The following is a 19,879-nucleotide window of genomic DNA, read 5'->3' as shown; positions in this document are numbered from 1 at the left end:
TCTTTCTCTTTCTCTCTTTCTTCCTTCCTTTCCTTATAGGATGCTTCTGTAAATCTTTTGGTTACTTATCCAATCCTTTCCATCTAACTCAGTGTTAAGTTTGTTTGATAATGCTGCCCTGAAATGCATCAGAATGTTTTGCTGCATTAAAACCATTAAGGCTGTGGTGATGTTACACTGCTTGCGAATGTTTAAAATTTTACCTTTCTAAGATCTCCGACAGCAACAACTCACAACTTCTTAGTCATTAGCACTACCGCCTCACAGAGTCAGGAACCCAGGTTCAATTCCATCGTCGGGTGTCTGTCTGTATGGAGTTTGTGCATTCTCCCCGTGTCTGTGTAGGTTTCCCCGGGTGCCCTGGTTTCTTCCCACAGTCCAAAGATGTGCAGGGTAAGTGGATTGGCCGTGCTAAATTGCCCACAGTGTCCAGGGATGTTTGGGTTAGATGTGGAGAATGGGTCCGGGGTGATGATCATTGGATGGGTGCTATGAACCTGTTGGGCTGAATGGCCTGTTTCCACACTGTAGGGATACTATGATTCTATGAACTTCAACGGTTGAGATTCTTCACTTCATCACTGACCCAGTGTTGAATTTTACAATTGCCATGTTGTTGTTTTGTTTATTAGTAACTTAATATGGCAATTAGAATGGGTAATTAGGATGCAAATGCAGCAACTTTGCAAGAGCCATGGGAAGATTATTTGCGAGATGTAATTTTGCAATTGTTTGTCACTTTTTTGCCAATTCACAACCAGAGGTGTCAAAGTTATTGGCTGACTTGTACATTAGTGACATTAGGAATCATTAAGATATATTAATTGTTTTCAGAAAACTTGTGCCAATGCAAACGTAAATTTGTTTTGTTACAATTCACCCCAGAGGCTCGAGTGCAGCAGTGGCGGTGTCTCTGGCCCTGGTTCAAGTCCCACCTGCTCCAGAGGTGTGTTATGACATCTCTGAACAGTTGATTTAAAAAATTATCTGCAGTCCACCCATTTAGCAGGCTAATTGAGTTAATAGACAATAGACAATAGGTGCTGGAGTAGGCCATTCGGCCCTTCAAGCCAGCACCACCATTCATTATGATCATGGCTGATCATCCACAATCAGTATCCTATTCCTGCCTTATCCCCATAACCCTTGATTCCACTATCTTTAAGAGCTCTGTCTATCTCTTTCTTGAAAGCTTCCAGAGACTTGGCCTCACTGCCTTCTGGGGCAGAGCATTCCATATATCTACCACTCTCTGAGTGAAGACGTTTCTCCTCAACTCTGTTCTAAATGGCCTACCTCTTATTTTTAAACTGTGTCCTCTGGTCCTGGATTCACCCATCAGCGGAAACATGCTTCCTGCCTCCACAGTGTCCAATCCCTTAATAATCTTACACGTCTCAATCAGATCCGCTCTCATCCTTCTAAACTCAAGTGTGTACAAGCCCAGTCGCTCCAATCTTTCAACATATGATAGTCCCGCCATTCCGGGAATTAACCCTTTGAACCTATGCTGCACTCCCTCAATAGCAAGAATGTCCTTCCTCAAATTTGGAGACCAAAACTGCACACAATACTCCAGGTGCAGTCTCACCAGGGCCCTGTACAGCTGCAGAAGGACCTCTTTGCTCCTATACTCAATTCCTCTTGTGATGAAGGCCAGCATGCTATTAGCTTTCTTCACTGTCTGCTGTACCTGCATGCTTGCTTTCATTGACTGATGTACAAGAACACCTAGATCTCGTGGTGCTTCCACTTTACCTAACTTGACTCCATTGAGATAGTAATCTGCCTTCCTGTTCTTGCCACCAAAGTGTATAACCCCACATTTATCCACATTAAACTGCATCTGCCATGCATCCGTCCACTCACCTAGACTGTCCAAGTCACCCTGTATTCTAATAACATCCTCCTCACATTTCACACTGCCACCCAACTTTGTGTCATCAGCAAATTTGCTAATATTACTTCTAATACCTTCTTCTATATCATTAATATATATTGTAAACAGCTGCGGTCCCAGCACTGAACCTTGTGGGACTCCTCTGGTCACTGCCTGCCTTTCCGAAAGGGACCCGTTTATCACTACTCCTTGCTTCCTGTCAGCCAGCCAATTTTCAATCCAACTCAGTATTTTGCCCCCAATGCCATGTGCCCTAATTTTGTTCACCAATCTCCTATGCGGGACTTTATCAAAGGCTTTCTGAAAGCCTAGGTACACTACATCCACTGGTTCTCCCTTATCCATCTTCATAGATACATCCTCAAAATACTCCAGAAGATTAGTCAAGCACGATTTCCCCTTCATAAAGCCATGCTGACTCCGACCTATTCTGTTACTGCTATCCAAATGAGTCGTAATTTCTTCTTTTATAATTGACTCTAGCATCTTTCCCACCACTGACGTCAGGCTAACCGGTCTGTAATTTCCTGTTTTTTCTCTCCCTCCTTTCTTGAAAAGTGGGACAACATTTGCCACCCTCCAATCTGCAGGAACTGATCCAGAATCTATAGAACCTTGGAAAATAATTACCAACACATCCACAATTTCTACAGCCACCTCCTTAAGTACACTGGGATGCAGACCATCAGGTCCCGGGGACTTATCAGCCATCAGACCTAACAGTCTATCCAACACCATTTCCTGCCTAATATAAATACCCTTCAGTTTGTCCATTACCCTCGGTCCTTCAGCCACTACTGCATCTGGGAGATTGCTTGTGTCTTCCCTAGTGAAGACAGATCCGAAGTACCTGTTCAACTCATCTGCCATTTCCTTGTTCCACATAATAAATTCACCCGTTTCTGACTTCAAGGTCCCAATTTTAGTCTTAACCATTTTTTTCCTTTTCACATACCTAAAAAAGCTTTTACTATCCTCCTTTATATTTTTGGCCAGTTTTCCTTCATAGCTCATTTTTTCTCTGTGTATTGCCTTTTTAGTTATCCGCTGTTGCTCTTTAAAAGCTTCCCAGTCCTTCGGCTTCCCTCTTATTTTTGCTTCTTCTCTTTTATTTTTATACAGCCCTTAACTTCCCTCGTCAGCCACGGCTGCCCCCGCCTCCCCTTAGGATCTTTCTTCCTCTTTGGTATGAACTGATCCTGCACCTTCTGCATTATATCTAGAAATAAGATAATAACTACAATCATAAGAGCAAGATGCTGGAGATCTTAAGAGAGTGTGGGACATACTCAGCAACTCCGACAGAATCTGAGGAGGTAGAAACAAAGTTGACATCTCAAGGCCGATTTATTATTCTTTGGACCTTGATGCCTGTAATCTAGTGTAAGCTATATTTTTTGCTTGTAATGACATTGGAAATTATGCACATTTTTGCAGAATTTGCATTTGGCTCTATGGTCTGCAAAGTGCGAACTGATATAATGCATGGAGGTTATTACATAAATTTTTGACCTAAAGATGAGGTTTTGAGACAGGAAGGACCCTAGAAAATCATGGTGGGGGAAATGTTTCTTTTCCTTACTGTGTCATGAAACTACATATGAAATGCCTGATTAGCAATTTTATTACACCTTGCACAGAGAATGTCACTGCAGTGGTTCCTCAAGTTATGTTCTTAGTCGAAGAATCTTTGGCTCCTTCATCGATGATCTTCTTTGCAGTGTGAGGCCATAAGTGGGAATATGTGCTCGTGACCCCACGAGGCTCAGTGCCATCTGTAACTCCTCAGATACTCAAGCAGTTTATATCCACATACAACAAGGCCTGGCCAACGTTCTGTCTTCGGCTACTCAGTGACAGGTAACAATTGTATCACATAAATGCCACCAATGGCCATCTCCAACAGTAGAGACAGCGTAACCATCTCCTTAATGATACTCAATAGCACCACCATTGCTGAATTCCCCAGTATGGACACACCAAGGAGGAGGGGTTACCACTGACCAGAAACGTAACCAGTTACACACATTGTACGGCTGCGAGAGTTTGCCTCTGGACGCTCCAGAACGTTTTCAGAACCTAATAGGCCTGGTTGGCCATGGAATGGAACATTCTCACTTGCCTTTGAGACAAATAGGTGACTTTGTCTTAGATGGTGTAGAGCTTCTTGAATGTTAACTCAATCCCATCCAGCATCACAAGAATTCACACCTTCCTCCACAGCTGCACAGTAGTGACAATGTGTACCATTTATAGTATGCACTGCAACAATGGGTCCTGTCACATGGGCATTGAAAAAATCACATGACGTTACTTGAAGAAGAAGCAGGGATGATAATATTCTCTCTCAACTGATATCGCTGAAGCAGATTATCTGGTATTTATCTTCTCGAAGTATGTGGGTTCTTGCTGTTGGAGAATTACTGAGAAAATCTGGATGTCCAACAGCCTAGGATCTGTGTTCCTGAAGATTGTCCAACAAGAATGGGATAGATGCTTGGGATGCTCAGGGTTTTCAGGTCATTTTGTAGATGTGTTACAATGCCTGGTTTGAGGTCTGTCTGTGGAACCTCCTTCCTCTTTGTCTTATCTCCTTTGAGGCCATTGCTTCAAAGGATATTGCAACCCCATTTGAAGTTCTATTAGATATTCGGAGTTGCAGCAATAACTGATATTTATGAAGGTAGGAGCAGCCTAGTTTAGGCTGTAATAGTTATGCAAATGAGGGATTGTAATTTCTAAAGAGAAAATATTAAATTGTGCATTGCAGACAACAAAATTCCTGGAAAGGAGCCACACTGAATAATGGCTATTGTAAATTCATTGGTACCTTTGTACTCCGAAGGGAAAGGAAAATATGAAGCAGCCATTCATTGATAAGGTGTTCAGTGGCCATCTCATCATGCTGGATTCTTAATGAAGTTTTTTTTTCTCTAGTCTATGCAGATGGCATTCAGAATAAAGCAAAATCTTTTCTATTACATTAGAGGGAGTCTCCAGGTATTGCAGCACGAATGAAAAACTGCTTTATACTTGACTAGAAGGCCCCTGTCTCCCAGTGACTCTGTTTTAGCTAACTGTTGGAGAGCCACAGCTGTAAACCTTCATTTGTAGCACAGGAACCTGATTTCAAAACAGACTGTTTGTCATGGAATCACCCATCAATGAGACGTCAAGGTACCCACTTTATTGCCAGTGTTGCAGATTGTGTTTTTGGTGCATTGTACACTTGAACTAAGTCAGCAATGTTCATGTGGAGCAAATTGCCAAATACTCCCATCAGATGAGGGAAGAGTGGATCTGAGCTGTGCCCATAGACATCACACTGTGCTCTGTAACACTGCACACAGATAAATAGCTAATGGAAGGAGTGAACAATGCTGTCTGGGAAACATTGGTAAGTGGTCACGAATGAGAAGCACCCGCTGCTTGGTAAGTTGTTATTTTTCACATTTCTGATGATAATGAACATGTTTAAAATAGCAAACTGGAACATTTCAAAATAGCAATATTGCAGTGATACCGCAAATGCCAATGATTCCAGATGAGAGACGTCTCAACAACGAGTCAATTTGCCTCACACGACTTAATCAAACTTTGCAATCAACTCCAGGTTAAATATTAGAGTAAATTTAATCTGAGTCATCTTTGGCAAATAAGGGGAGAAAGATGTACATTTTGAAATGAGCAATTGGCTGATTTTGAAAGAATATAGAGGTGAAAGGTATCAGAAGGTAGGATGATGCAGGAAGGTGGTGGCGGAGACCGGTTTGGGCCCAGTATGAGACCCTGCAGCATCGGCAGGGGCTACATTGGAGACAAAGGCCCAAAGTAGACTTATAGTGGCGGAGGAGTTGAGTTAGGGCTGGTGCATTGGCAAGGCCCAGTGTGGGCTCCTAGCGGTGAGAGCGTCAGTGGAGGCAAGACAGTGTTGAAAACTTTCACTGCAGCAGCAGTGACATGGCAAAGGTGTCCCATGCCTGGTCAGCAGGCCCATGATGGAGAACTTTGCAAGAAGGACTGTAAAATTGAACACTTTTTCTTCATTTCTTTAATGTTCTGCCTTTATGTTCGATATTTTGGTTTATTTTTCTATGTTTTAAGATGGCGCTGGAGAGCATTGACACTATACAACACTTTATGTTGTAACAAAGTATCGTGACAATAAATAAATCAAACGAAATGTGTAGGCGCATGTGATTCATTGCTAGAATTACAATTCGCAATTTATATTTACAATTTAGACTGTTGAAGCAAAAACATAATTTCTATTTTGTGAACATCACCAAATTAGGAGGAATAGCTGGTTCTGGGGATAATGGTAGCATTACAGGAGGGTGTGAATACAATTACCGTGGGCATATAATTGACAAGTGTTTGCAGAAATGATGTGTAAAACATTACATTTTGATAACAAAATAAGAGGGGCATCTGTAACCAGGAAACAATTTAAATGGGATAGCAAGTAAAAAGTACAAAATACAAAGTAGTGATACAGGTTAATAAGACCATGCAAAGGGAACCCTCAGCTAAAATTGAAAATGAGAAAAATTGAGATAGACTTGCTTCAAATGTTGGTTACAGTAAAGGCAGTTAGCTCAATGGAAATATTGCCGGCATAGTACATGCCTACAATCCTCTATAAAATGAAAAAAAAATCAGCAATACTGTCACTAAAATGACCACACTAATCTCCCTTCAGCGAGAGAAGGACCTATAGCTATAGGGAGATATCAAAAATCTAATCAGACATTCCTTTCTGTGCATCTCCTGAATTTAAATCCACCCACTGACATTTCTTCATTTGGAACAAAAGAATTATTACAGTAACTTTGAAATGAAAGAAACTTTTAAAAATGGAATCACTCACGACCTTTGGAAATATTCTTTCATTACTGTACTGTGTATCAGGATGAATGAATTTCTAATGGGAAACAGTAGGCTTCTACTGGAAGCCTGTGTCTAGGCTGTTGAAAAGATTTTGGGTGTTAATGGACTTAATTCTTGTTGTGATGCATAAACAAGGCTCTCTTAGCATTGTACCTTGTGCCCACTTTTTCCCGCACACTCCAAATGCCAGTTCCATTCATGCCACATGGCCTCTACTCTCTATCCCAGATTTATGGCCCTCCATCAACTACTCCATCATCCTTTATCATACATCCTTGCTTGGGATCAGAAATCCATTAGTCTGTTTAAACAGCTGAGCCTTAAACGTGCTCTGAATCTCTGTGCAATTGACTTAGTTTATTTATTCATGATTAGAATTTCAAATACTTATTTTCTGCACTGATGGTTCTTTAAATTATTTAAGTGGTCAATACTTTTATGACCGTTCAATAAAAGGACATTTTTAAAACATAGTGCATAGTTCTGAATGAAGGATTTTTAAAAGTTTTTTTTTAACACAGTCTATTGTCACCGTTAGTATTGGCTAGTATACAGTGTATAGTTGGTTGGTGAGCACAGAGGTACCATAGTTTGACACAGAAAGCCTGAGGTCTGTGGTGTGGATGGTGGAGCACAGAGTCATAGAGATATACAGTATGGAAACAGGCCCTTCGATCCAACTTGCCCATGCTAACCAGATATCCTAAATTAATCTCGTCCCATTTGCCACCATCTAGATCGTATCCCTCTAATCCCTTGTTATTCATGTACCCAGCCAGATGCCTTTAAATGTCGCAATTGTACCAGCCTCCACCACTTCCTCTGGCAGCTCATTCCATACACACACCACCCTCTGCATGAAAAAAACTGCTCCTTAGGTCCCTTTTAAATCCTGTACCGCGCCCGCCTTAAACCTATGCCCTCTAGTTTTGGACCTCCCTACCCTGGGGAAAATACCTTGTCTATTTACCCTATCCATGTCCCTCATGATTTTATAAACACCTCTAAGGTCACCCCTCAGCCTCTGATGGCTTGTGGAGGTTTTATTGAACATGCTTTTGAAAAGGTTGCTTTGTGCAGAAAATATTCCTATCTTTGTGTTAAATGACAGCTCTTTAAGAAGTGAGCCCAAAGCCTAGAAAATTACCAAGTACTTAGCATGTGGTAGTCTCGCCTGTGGAACTGATATCAGGTTGAAATTGCAAGCTGGGGGCTTGGAACTCAAAGTAGCCTTTCCCCTTGTAAAGGCCCTGATGAAATCCAGGAAGCTTGGTCATGAGGTCGGGAATCCTGGAGTTGGAACGTTTTAAAAAGGGCTCCCCTGTCAGACCGAAGGTCCAAGCTTTTGGTTTTGTTATAACAGCATGGAAATAAAACAAACTGAGTGGTGTTGTGGGATGCCAATGATGGAATGCTTCCCATTCCAATTGGCAATCCTCCGTCTGAACCTACTTGTGCTGCTTAAACCTTCAGAGGTGACATCAATTGTTCCCTGTCTGTGTGCTAGTTTATTTCAGCACCAAGTAATAAACATTATATCTTCACATCCTGATTGTTACTCTCCTCTGACAATTGCCATGACCCAATTTCCACCTGTGCCACCTTTCAAAAGGATCATGACAGATCATCTAACTCAGTCCCCAGTTCCCACTTTCTCTCCATATCCTTTGAATGCTTTAGTCCTAAGAAGTATATTTAATTCCTTCTTGAAATCATTAAATGTTTTGGCCCTAACTGCTTTCTGAGGCAAAGAATTCCACAGGCCCACCGCAGTCTGGTGAAGAAATTTACCCTCTGCTCACTCCTTAAATGGCCTGCTCTGTCACTGTAGACTGTGATCCATGGTTCTGGACTCCCCGGCTGTTGGGATCATCCATCCTGCAGTAATCCTATCTAGTCCTGTTAGAATTTTATAAACTTCTGTGGATTCTTCCCCCACTGACCCCATTCTTCTAAACTCCAGTGAGGTGGCATGGTGGCTCACTTGTTAGTTTTGTTGCCTTACCGCACCATAGACCAGGATTCACTTCCACCCTTGGGTGACTGGCTGAGGGGAGTTTGCACATTCTCACCGTATCTGCCTGAGTTTTTCCTGGGTGCTCCAGTTTTCTCCCACAGTACAAAGATGTGCAGGAGAGGTGCATTGGCCATCTTAAGTTGCCCATAGCGTACAGGTGAGGTGGATTTGCCATGGGAAATGCAGGGTTACAGGGGTAGGGTAGGGGGGTGGGTCTGGGTGGAAGCTTTTTGCAGGTTTGGTGTGGGCCGAGTGAGTCAAGTGGCTGCTTCCACACTAGCGATTCTATAATCCTATAATAGTCTGAAATGATCCAGTGTCCTCTCATATGTCATTCCTGCCAGCCTGGGAGTAAGCCTGTAACATCAGTCGGTTTTGTGTTTTGTTGACTGTCAGATGAGATGGCCTTTTGCCTTGAGAAGTTGCTCCTTTTTTATGTATTTATTTCTTCTGGGGATGTGGGCTTTGCTGACTGGATCTGACGTTTATTGTGACCATGGTATTGACCACCGCCTTGAACTGTTGCAGTCTGTGGGTGTGATTTGATTGACTGGGGTGTTGGGGGGCATGTATTTTAAATGAACTACCTTCTGTCAAGTTTTATTTCTTGTTTTTAAATACACTGCACATCGTTGCAACACTAGAGAATCCCAAAGTTCTGCAACATTGTGAAGAAACCCAGCTTCTGAGTGCTCATGGACATTGAAACATAGAAACGTAGAAGATAGGAGCAGGAGGAGGTCATTCGGCCCTTCAAACCAGCTCCATCATTCATCATGATCATGGCTGATCGTCCAACTCAATAGCCTAATGTTGCTTTCTCCACATAACTTTTGATCCCACTCACCCCAAGTGCTATATCTAGCTGTCTTTCAAATACATTCAATGTTTTGGCATCAACTACTTCCTGTGGTAATGAATTCCACAGGCTAACTTCTCTTTGGGTGAAGAAATATCTTCTCATCTCCATCCTAAATGATCTACCCTGAATCCTCAGACTGTGACCCCTAGTTCAGGACACACCCACCATCAGGAACATCCTTCCTGCATCTAGTCCTCTAGAATTTTATAAGTCTCTATGAGATCCCCCTCATTTGTCTGAATTCAAGTGAAAACAATCCCAACCTAGTCGATCTCTCCTCAACATCAGACCTGCTATTCCCAGAATCAGCCTGGTAAACTTTCACTGCACTCCCTGGAGAGCAACAGCATCCTTCCTCAGAAAAGGAGGCCAAAACTACACACACTATTCTAGGTGTGGCCTCACCAAGGCCCTGTACAACTGCGACAACCCATCCCTGCTCCTGTACTTGAAACCTCTCACAATGGAAGCCAACATCCCATTTGCCTTCTTTACTGCCTGCTGCACCTGCATGCTTACCTTCAGCGACTGGTGCGCAAGGACACCCAGATCCCGCTGCACACTACCCCCTCCCAATTTACAGACATTCAGGTAGTAATCTGTCTTCTTGTTTTTGCTTTCAAAATGAATAGCCTCACATTTATCCACATTAAACTGCATCTGCTATTGACCAGCCCAATCACCCAACCTGTTGAGATCATGCTGAAGGATTGTTGGATCCTCGTCACAGTTCACCATCCCAAACAACTTGGTATCATCTGCAAACTTTGAGGTGTTATGTTTTGACCCGTCATCCCAATCATTAATATATATTGGGAATAGTTGGTGTCCCAGCACCGATCCCTGTGGCATCCCATTAGTTACTACCTGCCAATTTGAAAAGGACCCATTAATTCCTACATAACAAAGTGTGAAGCTGGATGAACACAGCAGGCCAAGCAGCATTTCAGGAGCACAAAAGCTGACGTTTTCAGCTGAGACCCTTCATCAGAGAGGGGAATGGGGAGAAGGTTCTGAAATAAATAGGGAGAGAGGGGGAGGCGGACCGAAGATGGATAGAGGAGAAGATAGGTGGAGAGGAGAGTATAGGTGGGGAGGTGGGGAGGGGATAGGGCAGTCCGGGGGGGACGAACAGGTCGAGGCGGGATGAGGTAGGTAGGTGGGAAATGGAGGTGCGGCTTGAGGTAAAAGGAGGGGATAGTGAGAGGAAGAACAGGTGTGGGAGGCGGAGACAGGCTGGGCTGGTTTTGGGACGCAGTGGGGGGAGGGGATGAACTGGGCTGGTTTTGGGACGCGGTGGGGGAAGGGGAGATTTTGAAGCTGGTGAAGCCCACATTGATACCATTGGACTGCAGGGTTCCCAAGTGGAATATGAGTTGCTGCTCCTGCAACCTTCGGGTGGCATCATTGTGGCACTGCAGGAGGCCCATGATGGTTATGTCGTCTAAAGCATGGGAGGGGGAGTTAAAATGGTTCGCAACTGGGAGGTGCAGTTGTTTATTGCAAACCGAGCAGAGATGTTCTGCAAAGCGGTCCCCAAGCGTCCGCTTGGTTTCCCCAATGTAGAGGAAGCCACACCGGGTACAATGGATACAGTATACCACATTGGCAGATATGCAGGTGAACCTCTGCTTAATGTGGAAAGTCATCTTGGGGCCTGGGATAGGGGTGAGGGAGGAGGTGTGGGTCAAGAGTCGCACTTCCTGCGGTTGCAGGGGAAGGTGCCGGGAGCGGTGGGGTTAGAGGGGTGTGTGGAGCAGACAAGGGAGTCACGGAGAGAGTGGTCTCTCCGGAAAGCAGACAAGGGTGGGGATGGAAAAATGTCTTGGGTGGTGGGGTCGATTGTAGATGGTGGAAGTGTCGGAGGATGATGCGTTGTATCCGGAGGTTGGTGGGGTGGTATGTGAGGATGAGGGGGATTCTCTTAGGGCGGTTATTGTGGGGGTAGGGTGTGAGGGATGTGTTGCGGGAAATGCAAGAGACACGGTCAAAGGTGTTCTCGACCACTGCGGGGGGAAAGTTGCAGTCCTTGAAGAACTTGGACATCTGGGATGTGCGGGAGTGGAATGCCTCATCCTGGGAGCAGATGCGGTGGAGGCGAAGGAATTCGGAATAGGGGATGAAATTTTTGCAGGGGGGTGAGTGGGAGGAGATGAATTCTACATAGCTGTGGGAGTCCATGGGGTTGAAGTGGACATCGGTTTCTAGCTGGTTGCCTGAGATGGAGACAGAGAGGTCCAGGAAGGTGTGGGATGTGTTGGAGATGGCCCAAGTGAACTTGAGGTTGGGGTGGAAGGTGTTGGTGAAGTGGATGAACTGTTCGAGCTCCTCTGGGGAGCAAGAGGTGGTGCCGATACAGTCATCAATGTAACGGAGGAAGAGGTGGGGTTTGGGGCCAGTGTAGGTGCTGAAGAGGGACTGTTCCAAGTAACCTACAAAGAGGCAGGCATAGCTTGGGGACCTCCGCTCAGTTCGCAATAAACAACTACACCTCCCAGTTGCGAAACATTTTAACCCCCCCTTCCATTCCTTAGACGACATGTCCATCATGGGCCTCCTGCAGTGCCACAATGATGCCACCCGAAGGTTGCAGGAACAGCAACTCATATTCCGCTTGGGAACCCTGCAGCCCAATGGTATCAATGTGGTCTTCACAAGCTTCAAAGCCTCCCCAGCCCCCACTGCATCCCAAAACCAGCCCAGTTCGTCCCCTCCCCGCACTGCATCACACAACCAGCCCAGCTCGTCCCCGCTTCCCTAACCTGTTCTTCCTCTCACCTATCCCCTCCTCCCACCTCAAGCCGCACCTCCATTTCCCACCTGCCAACCTCATCCCGCCTCCTTGACCCGTCCATTCTCCCCGGACTGACCTATCCCCTCCCCACCTATACTCTCCTCTCCACCTATCTTCTCCTCAATCCATCTTCGGTCCGCCTCCCCCTCTCTCCCTATTTATTCAGAATCCTTTCCCCATCCCCCTTTTCAAATGAAGGGTCTAGGCCCCCAACGTCAGCTTTTGTGCTCCTGAGATGCTGCTTGGCCTGCTGTGTTCATCCAGCTTCACATTTTGTTATCTTGGATTCTCCAGCATCTGCAGTTCCCATGATCTCTGATCATTAATTCCTACACTTTGTTTCTTCTCTGCCAGTCAGTTTTCTATCCATCTCAATGTACTTTCCCCAATCCCAGGCATTTTAATCTTGCACCTGAACTGGGAGCTTGTTAATGAGCAGTCATCCTGTCATCATACTTGAGCTGCCAAAATGACAAAAATAAAAATCTATCTTTACACTGACATGTTTTCCTTGTACGCTCAAGCTCTCATGCATGTGCACACGCACACGCTTTCACACACACAAACTCACTGACTCTCGCACACACACATTCGCACATTCTTTTTTTCTCACGCACAGGTTTTCTTCACACTCACTCATTCACACACATTCTCCCTCTCTCAGACACACACATACAGAGACATACAGTCTTTATCACACACACAAGCTCACTGTCACACACACACAGAGTCTCTCTCTCTCTCGCGCGCGTGCACACACACACACACACACACACACACACACACACAGTCTCTCTCTGTCACTCAGTCACTAACTCACACACACGCACGCTTCCTTGTGCACGCACGCTCTTGCACATACATTGAAACACACGCTGTCTCATGCACACACACACACACACACACACACACACACACACACACACACACACACATGCACACACACTCTCTTGCACACTCTCACACACTCTCTGGCACACATAAAAAAATCCCTCACATTCTTTCTCTCACATGCACACACACTCGCACGCAGAGACACGCACTGTCTCACACACACCCTCACTCTTTCACACACACACTCAGTCTCTTACAAACACTCTCTCGCATGCATACAGAGAGACATGGCATCTCACACTCACACTGTTTCTGTCTGCCTCTCTCACTCACACACTCTCACACTCTCTCTTGCATAGACACACTGGTTTTCTTCACTCACTCTTACGCAGTCCCTCCCTTTTATTCTTCTCTGCAAAGGGCCTTTCCCCTCAGAATATCAAAGCCCTGAGTGAAACAGCTGGACCAAACGCCTTTTTCTGAATTACACATTATCTTAATTATTATGCGTCTCGCCAGATATTCTACAGGGAATGCAACCTCGACAGACCCAGCGCCTGAACAATTTCCATAGTAACTAAATGACATCTAACATGCAGCACAATGACGGCCAGCACCGAAGCATCCCGGATCTCTGCAGGTCCTGATTTGTTGATTACAGAAATATGTTATGGTGAAAATGAAACAGACGAATAAAAGCTGTTGAATAAAACATGAGCTTGTTTATCGCAGCAGGGGAGCTGCTACCAGCAGTGAAATGGACTCCACTTCTGAAAGGGTTTGCTGGTTTGTGCAAGTAATTCAAAGGCATGGGTTGTCAGAAGAATCCTGTCCTATGCTTTGCAGTGAAGAATAATTACTCAGTCTTCGTGCACTCAGCTGAGATGAGCACTGAACATGTGCTAAGATCTATTTATTATCAGTACCACTATGGCACAGCACAGGAAGCATTAAGACAACTTGTATTCATATATACATCTTCAATATCATCAAGATTTGCTCAAGAAGTTTCAAATGAACATTAACGAACCAGTTTTGGTATAGAGCCACACAAGGACAAGTTATCATAACTTTTGTTCCAAGAAGTTAGGCTTTGAGGAACATCTTAAAAGAGATTGGTTAATTTACAGAGAGAGTTTCTTAACTTGGAGGTAAGCAACTGAATGTATGGTGACTCTTGTGGGGGAAATGGAGCTTAGAAACAGGGAGGTAGACAAGAAGATATAATTGTCCCCCAACTTCAAAGGTAATAGCTCTTGTCCTTTCTATCATGTAAGGTCTGAAAGGTTTTAACACCAAAGAATGCCTGAAGCGTGGCCTGTTATGATGGTTTCATATAGAGTTAGTAGGCAAACAGCTTAGGATCTTAAAGGAGTCAAACATAACATCTAAGTACTCCTCATAGTCTCCGTAACAACATTTATTACATCAGTGTAATGTCTACTTTATGGCTCACATGCCCTAAACGATATCGTGCTTAAGGTAAGGAACACTCATCATTAAAGTTGCCAGTAATTTACTCCTACGGCTCTAAACCCAACAAGCTCTGTAAATCCTTTGCCCCAAGAGAATGGTGGCAGCAAAATAGCGAGCCATTCTGCTGTGCACACCATACGAGATGGAGATCAGCAGGCAGAGTTGTGTGTACAGCATTTCTGCTGTAATCTTTGTGAGCAGTTTAGGCCACGGTGAAGTATAAACACTTCTCAAACACACATCTTTAGGTGGTTGTGGAGTGGAACGTCTGGGGTTAGTGATAGAAGTCAAGACCATGTCAGCTTTTAAGAATGGGTTACGTTAGGTGAGAAAGGGGGAGGGAATGGAATGAGAATAGGGTTAAAGTTATTCTTCATGGGCTAGATAATCATCAAATTCAAAGGACGAATTGTCTGTTTCCATGCTGTCAGTCGTAATGTTCCACATGATCCTCTTCCCAGGCTTCATCATCCAACCCAATTAGTATATCCTTCTACTCTTGTGTCTCACTTCTCCTTAAATGTATAAAATGAAAACTGGTGTCTGAGGAGGCCATATCCCTTATGTGCTAATTTATGTGCTTTATGCCATTCATTCTCTCATCTTCTCAACAGTCCACTGCTTTCTTCAACTTTGCTGTGCCCTGCTCTATTCATTGTTTCACCCACATTGCTGTAATCTGGACTGTGCTCCTTCAAGGAGTCATCACTAAAATGCTCTCTTTAAATCACATGTTTGCACAGAATGCATTCACTCAAGATGCACGTAGGTGTTTGAAATCATTGCTAATTTGTGACTGTGTGAGGGAAACGAAGCATCCATGCGCTATCATTGTTAGCACATTGAAATAAAAACTTTGCTGGAATGTTGGTTGTCATTGTCCTGCTTTTTAATGCTGAACAGCAATTGCTATACACCACACTCTTTGAGAATTCCTGCGCTACCTCTTCTGAACTTGCCCTGCTTATGTGATCCATGAAATTGTCAGTCTCCCATGTGCAGTAAAATGCATTCAGCTTGGTGTGTGTTGCATATTAAATTGCCAGGGCTGTCATCCAAATACACGTTTTTGAGTAATTCAAATATTTAACATTAAAACCATTCAAACAGAAGGGCATTGCAAATGTTAGCACTTTTGTGCTAAGTTGAAAGAAATCAGTTGGGCAGGTATGGCACTCTGTTGATGTGCACAACACTCTCCATCGGTAATTGTGCAAAGTACAGGCAGCGGGTGCGTTTACCTTGAGTCCACAAAGTGTGCCCCATATTTCAGATGCACAGACTGCAGCTAGTTATATGCTATGTAAGGTAGACCAAAATATCTACTTCATTGTCTTCAGAAATTTATATTTATTTGGAAATAGCCCAACAGATTGGCATTTCACAATGACTTCAAAGTCCACTATGTACACTGACTGGAATCTAATGGATAAATGATTAAATCAGAGTAATACCGGGGTAGGGGGGGAAAACAGTGCCACTGAAAAGAAATTGCCCTTGTGCCCCACAGAGGTTTGGCTGTTAGTAAACTGACTACAGAATATTGAGTTTGGTGTAGAACCCCGGAGACAAGCTATAAATGCAGCAAAACTCAGTGGAGACTGTACTGAAGTAACACTGTTGGCCATTGAAATACCATTGATGTTTCCTTCCTCTGTAGAACAGTCCGTGCTAAAAGTGACTCGACGATGTCATGTTGCTGAAACATTGTCTGCGCCTGGTGATTAAATTATCCACTGCCCTTTCTGGATATAAAGAATGATCCTTTATGAAGAGCACTTGACGCTGCCTACTCCCAGCTTATGGGGAGAAGTTGATGCAGGACAATCCAGAACTAGGAGGACACTGTCTGTAAAATAAGTTGGTAGCCCATTTAAGACAGAAATGTGGTGACATTTCCCTCAGAGAAACAAAGAAGATCGGAGTAGGGATCGGCCATTCAACTCCTATAGCCTGCTCTACCATTCAATATGATCATGGCTGATCATCCAGCTCAACACCCTAATCCCATCTTCCGCCTTATTGTTTCACCACACGAGCTATAGCTACCTCCTTTGTGAAAATACATAATATTTTGGCGCCAAACACTTTCTGTGGCAGTGACTTCCTCAGACTCACACCTCTCTGGGTGAAGAAATTTCTCCTTAGCTCAGTCCTACAAAGTTTGTCCCTTATCCTTAAACTATGATCTCGGTTCTGGACTCCCTCTTTATCAGGAGCATCCTTCCACTGTGTAAGCTGTCTAGCCCTGTGAGAATTTTATGGTGTTTTTTATTATATCCCCCCCGTATTCTTCTCAATTCCAGTGCATATAATCCTGACCAACTCAATCTGTCCTTGTACGTCAGTCCTGCCATCCCAGGAATCAATTGTTGACAACTTCTGGAATTCCCATCCTGAAAAGATGGTGGAAGCAGAGCTTTGGAATATTTTTAGGGAAGAGGTGAACAGCTTCTTGGTAAAGAAGGTGAAACCTTTATTGGACTGTACAGGATTGTGAATTTAAGGTTACTATTGGATTAGCCCATGATCTTATTGAATGGTGGTGCAGTCTTGAGAGGCTTACTGGCCTCTTCCTGCTCCTTACTTGTACGTTTGTAAACTGCTTGCTGGATTGGTGCGTCATAGCCATTTCTCTCTTCCTCCCTCTCGACGTGGTTTACAGCTGACTGCAAAAGGTGACCTCTGTGTGAAGAAGGCCTGAGCTGCTGTTAGTACTGAACAAGTCAGATCACAGGGTAAGACCTTTCCTGTTAGAATCTAACTTTGTGTTAAAAGCCCACCGTTTCAAAAAGCACAAAGAGTGAAAGGTTCATTAAACAAAGAAACAAAACATGGACTATATTACAATAGACAGAAAAGAGAGGTTGGAGAGATTTAATTGTAGACACGAGAAGAAGGTTCAAACTCACATTATCCCTTCTACCCCAGTACAATCCCTACAAGGACCAGCAACCTCAGTGAAGATCCTCCACTATTTTAACAGTAAGGCTGCTGGCTCATACTTAGGTTGATCAAGCTGTAACCAGTTTCCTTTCAGCAAATATCTGCGCAGTCAGCAGTACCTGCCCCTGGGATATCTCTCACAATTTGCAACTAAAGTTATTGTTACTTTTAAATTTTAAGGTAAATCGACCCATTTCCTCAGTTCAGCCAGCTAGCTGCCTCGCCTTTCCCCTTTAGAATAGACACACTGACTGACTTTTTGGCTTATTCTAGCTTTCTTTGTATCACTGTCCTCCCATTGCGAGAAAATAATACATTTTTTTTAATGCGCTGGACTGTATACTTCCCAGCTCTTCAAACTGAAGTTGTAAAACCTCATTAAAAGCCCTGTAAGTAAAACAGCATTCCAGACTCCTCTTTCCCATAGGTTCATGCTCACAAGTGAAAACTATGTCTTCCATGCAGCACACACACCACAAAATATAATTTGAACTTGAACTTTAAGCGTGAATATTGATCTTAATAAAGCCCTGGGTTATGTTGTAATATGTTGGAGAAGGCAATGGCACAGTGGTAATACGTCTGGCCTAATAAACCAAAGGCCTAGATTAACATTTTGAAGGTATAGGTTCAAATCCCACCTTGGCTGCTGCTGAAATCTAAATTCAGATTAGTCGTGGTGACTGCAGTGTTACAGGGATGGGATAGGTCTGGGTGGAATGCTGTTCAGAGGATGAGTGTAAACTTGATGGGCTGAATGGCCTGCTTCCACACTGTAGGGATTCTATGATTCATTTTGTATTGAGAAACTGCAATGAACAGCAATTTTAAAAAAAAATCTATGAATGTGAATGCTGCAATTAATACCTTCCCTTGGTCACTAATGAAGCTGGTGCGGGATTTTCTAGCCACTGCAGTCTGTGCGTTGAAGAAACCCCCACAAGAGAGTTAAGTAATTATAAGGCATATTATATTCTTGTAAAAAGTTATCAACTCCATCTTGAATAGCTACTGTTGTATTCCGTAATCCATCAGGAAAGTCAATCACACAACCACCAAAAACCCACTCTATACTAATGTCTCAGATAGAGTTCTAATGCATTCTGTTGTTCTGCAATGATCTTCTGATACTTGTTCTTTGTAAAATCTCAGTCTCAGTCTTTGTGCAGCTAGAGCCAACAAAAGAGTAACACTAGAGAACACATCACACAGCAGTTAGTTAGGACTAGCTTGTTGGTCTAGTGGCTGTGAACAATGCCCACATCCCATGAATGAGTAAAAACACAGTAGAAAAAAAAATCAAAACACTGTTAAGGCTTTGAACTCTGTTTTTCTGAAGCTATAAGGCAATATTGCTGCTTTTTTAGACAGGGAAATAGGTATGATCTTATGGTTATCCCATTTATGAAGTACTCAGTTATTGAAATGATTCTATTTCCTTGATTGCAGCATTGGCTGTTTGAGCATGTTTGGGTGACTCTTTATTTCACAGAACGTGTTCTGAGAATGTCGATATGGAAATTAAAACTTCTGGATTTTCAAATTCTGGGAAGAATCTCAACTGAGCACATAAAGCTCAATGCATGCATTCCTTAGAACTCTCCCTGATGTACTTTATATTTGCATTCACGCACAGATGCACAGACACCGTTTATAAAAAAAACACTGTGCATGAGAAGTAGTGATGAGGAAATACCTTGTGGTGATGGAGCTATTTCCACTTGAGTGGAGAAGGTAATAAGGAGATTTAATAGGGGGCTTCAAAACGATGACAGGTTTGGATAGGGTGAATAAGGAAAGACAATTCTGTCTGGTCGGGGAGTCAGTGACGAGTGCCATTAATCTAAAAGTGTCATTAGGCGGGATGAGGAGAGAAGTTGAGAAATATTTCTTCCTGCAGATGATTTTTCAAGCATGTAATATTTTGCCACTGGGCATAGTTAAATCCGAAACTATTGCATCCTTCCAGGGAAAGGAGGGTGCTGTTTGAAAGCAATGAATTATTTTTATTGTAACGTACATCATGGTTTTGAAACAATTGGAAATATAAAGGAATGTGTGGAGTGAGCAGGGGTTAATATTGGGCTTCCCTGGCTGAGTTGTCCCAGGAAAAGAATTACGATGCTGTTTGGGTTATGAATCTAAAGTTGTGTTTTACAA

The 19,879-nt window shown here is 43.4% G+C and overlaps 1 protein-coding gene across 3 annotated transcripts in view; it reads left to right on the top strand.

Annotated features, from left to right (window-relative positions):
• nkain1 (sodium/potassium transporting ATPase interacting 1) overlaps positions 1-19,879 on the top strand; it is a 522,606-nt gene that overhangs the window by 94,758 nt on the left and 407,969 nt on the right. The window contains exon 1 of one of the 3 annotated variants that reach the window (XM_059654447.1): positions 17,446-17,511. The exons of the other annotated variants lie outside the window; for them this stretch is intronic. The gene's annotated coding sequence lies outside the window, so the exon portion shown is untranslated. Of the gene's footprint in view, positions 1-17,445; positions 17,512-19,879 lie in introns of those variants that run through there. 3 annotated transcript variants of the gene reach the window in all.

This window comes from Stegostoma tigrinum, chromosome 24 (genome assembly GCF_030684315.1).
Source record: "Stegostoma tigrinum isolate sSteTig4 chromosome 24, sSteTig4.hap1, whole genome shotgun sequence".
NCBI lineage: Eukaryota > Metazoa > Chordata > Chondrichthyes > Orectolobiformes > Stegostomatidae > Stegostoma > Stegostoma tigrinum.
This window is presented reverse-complemented; position numbering and strand designations above follow the sequence as displayed.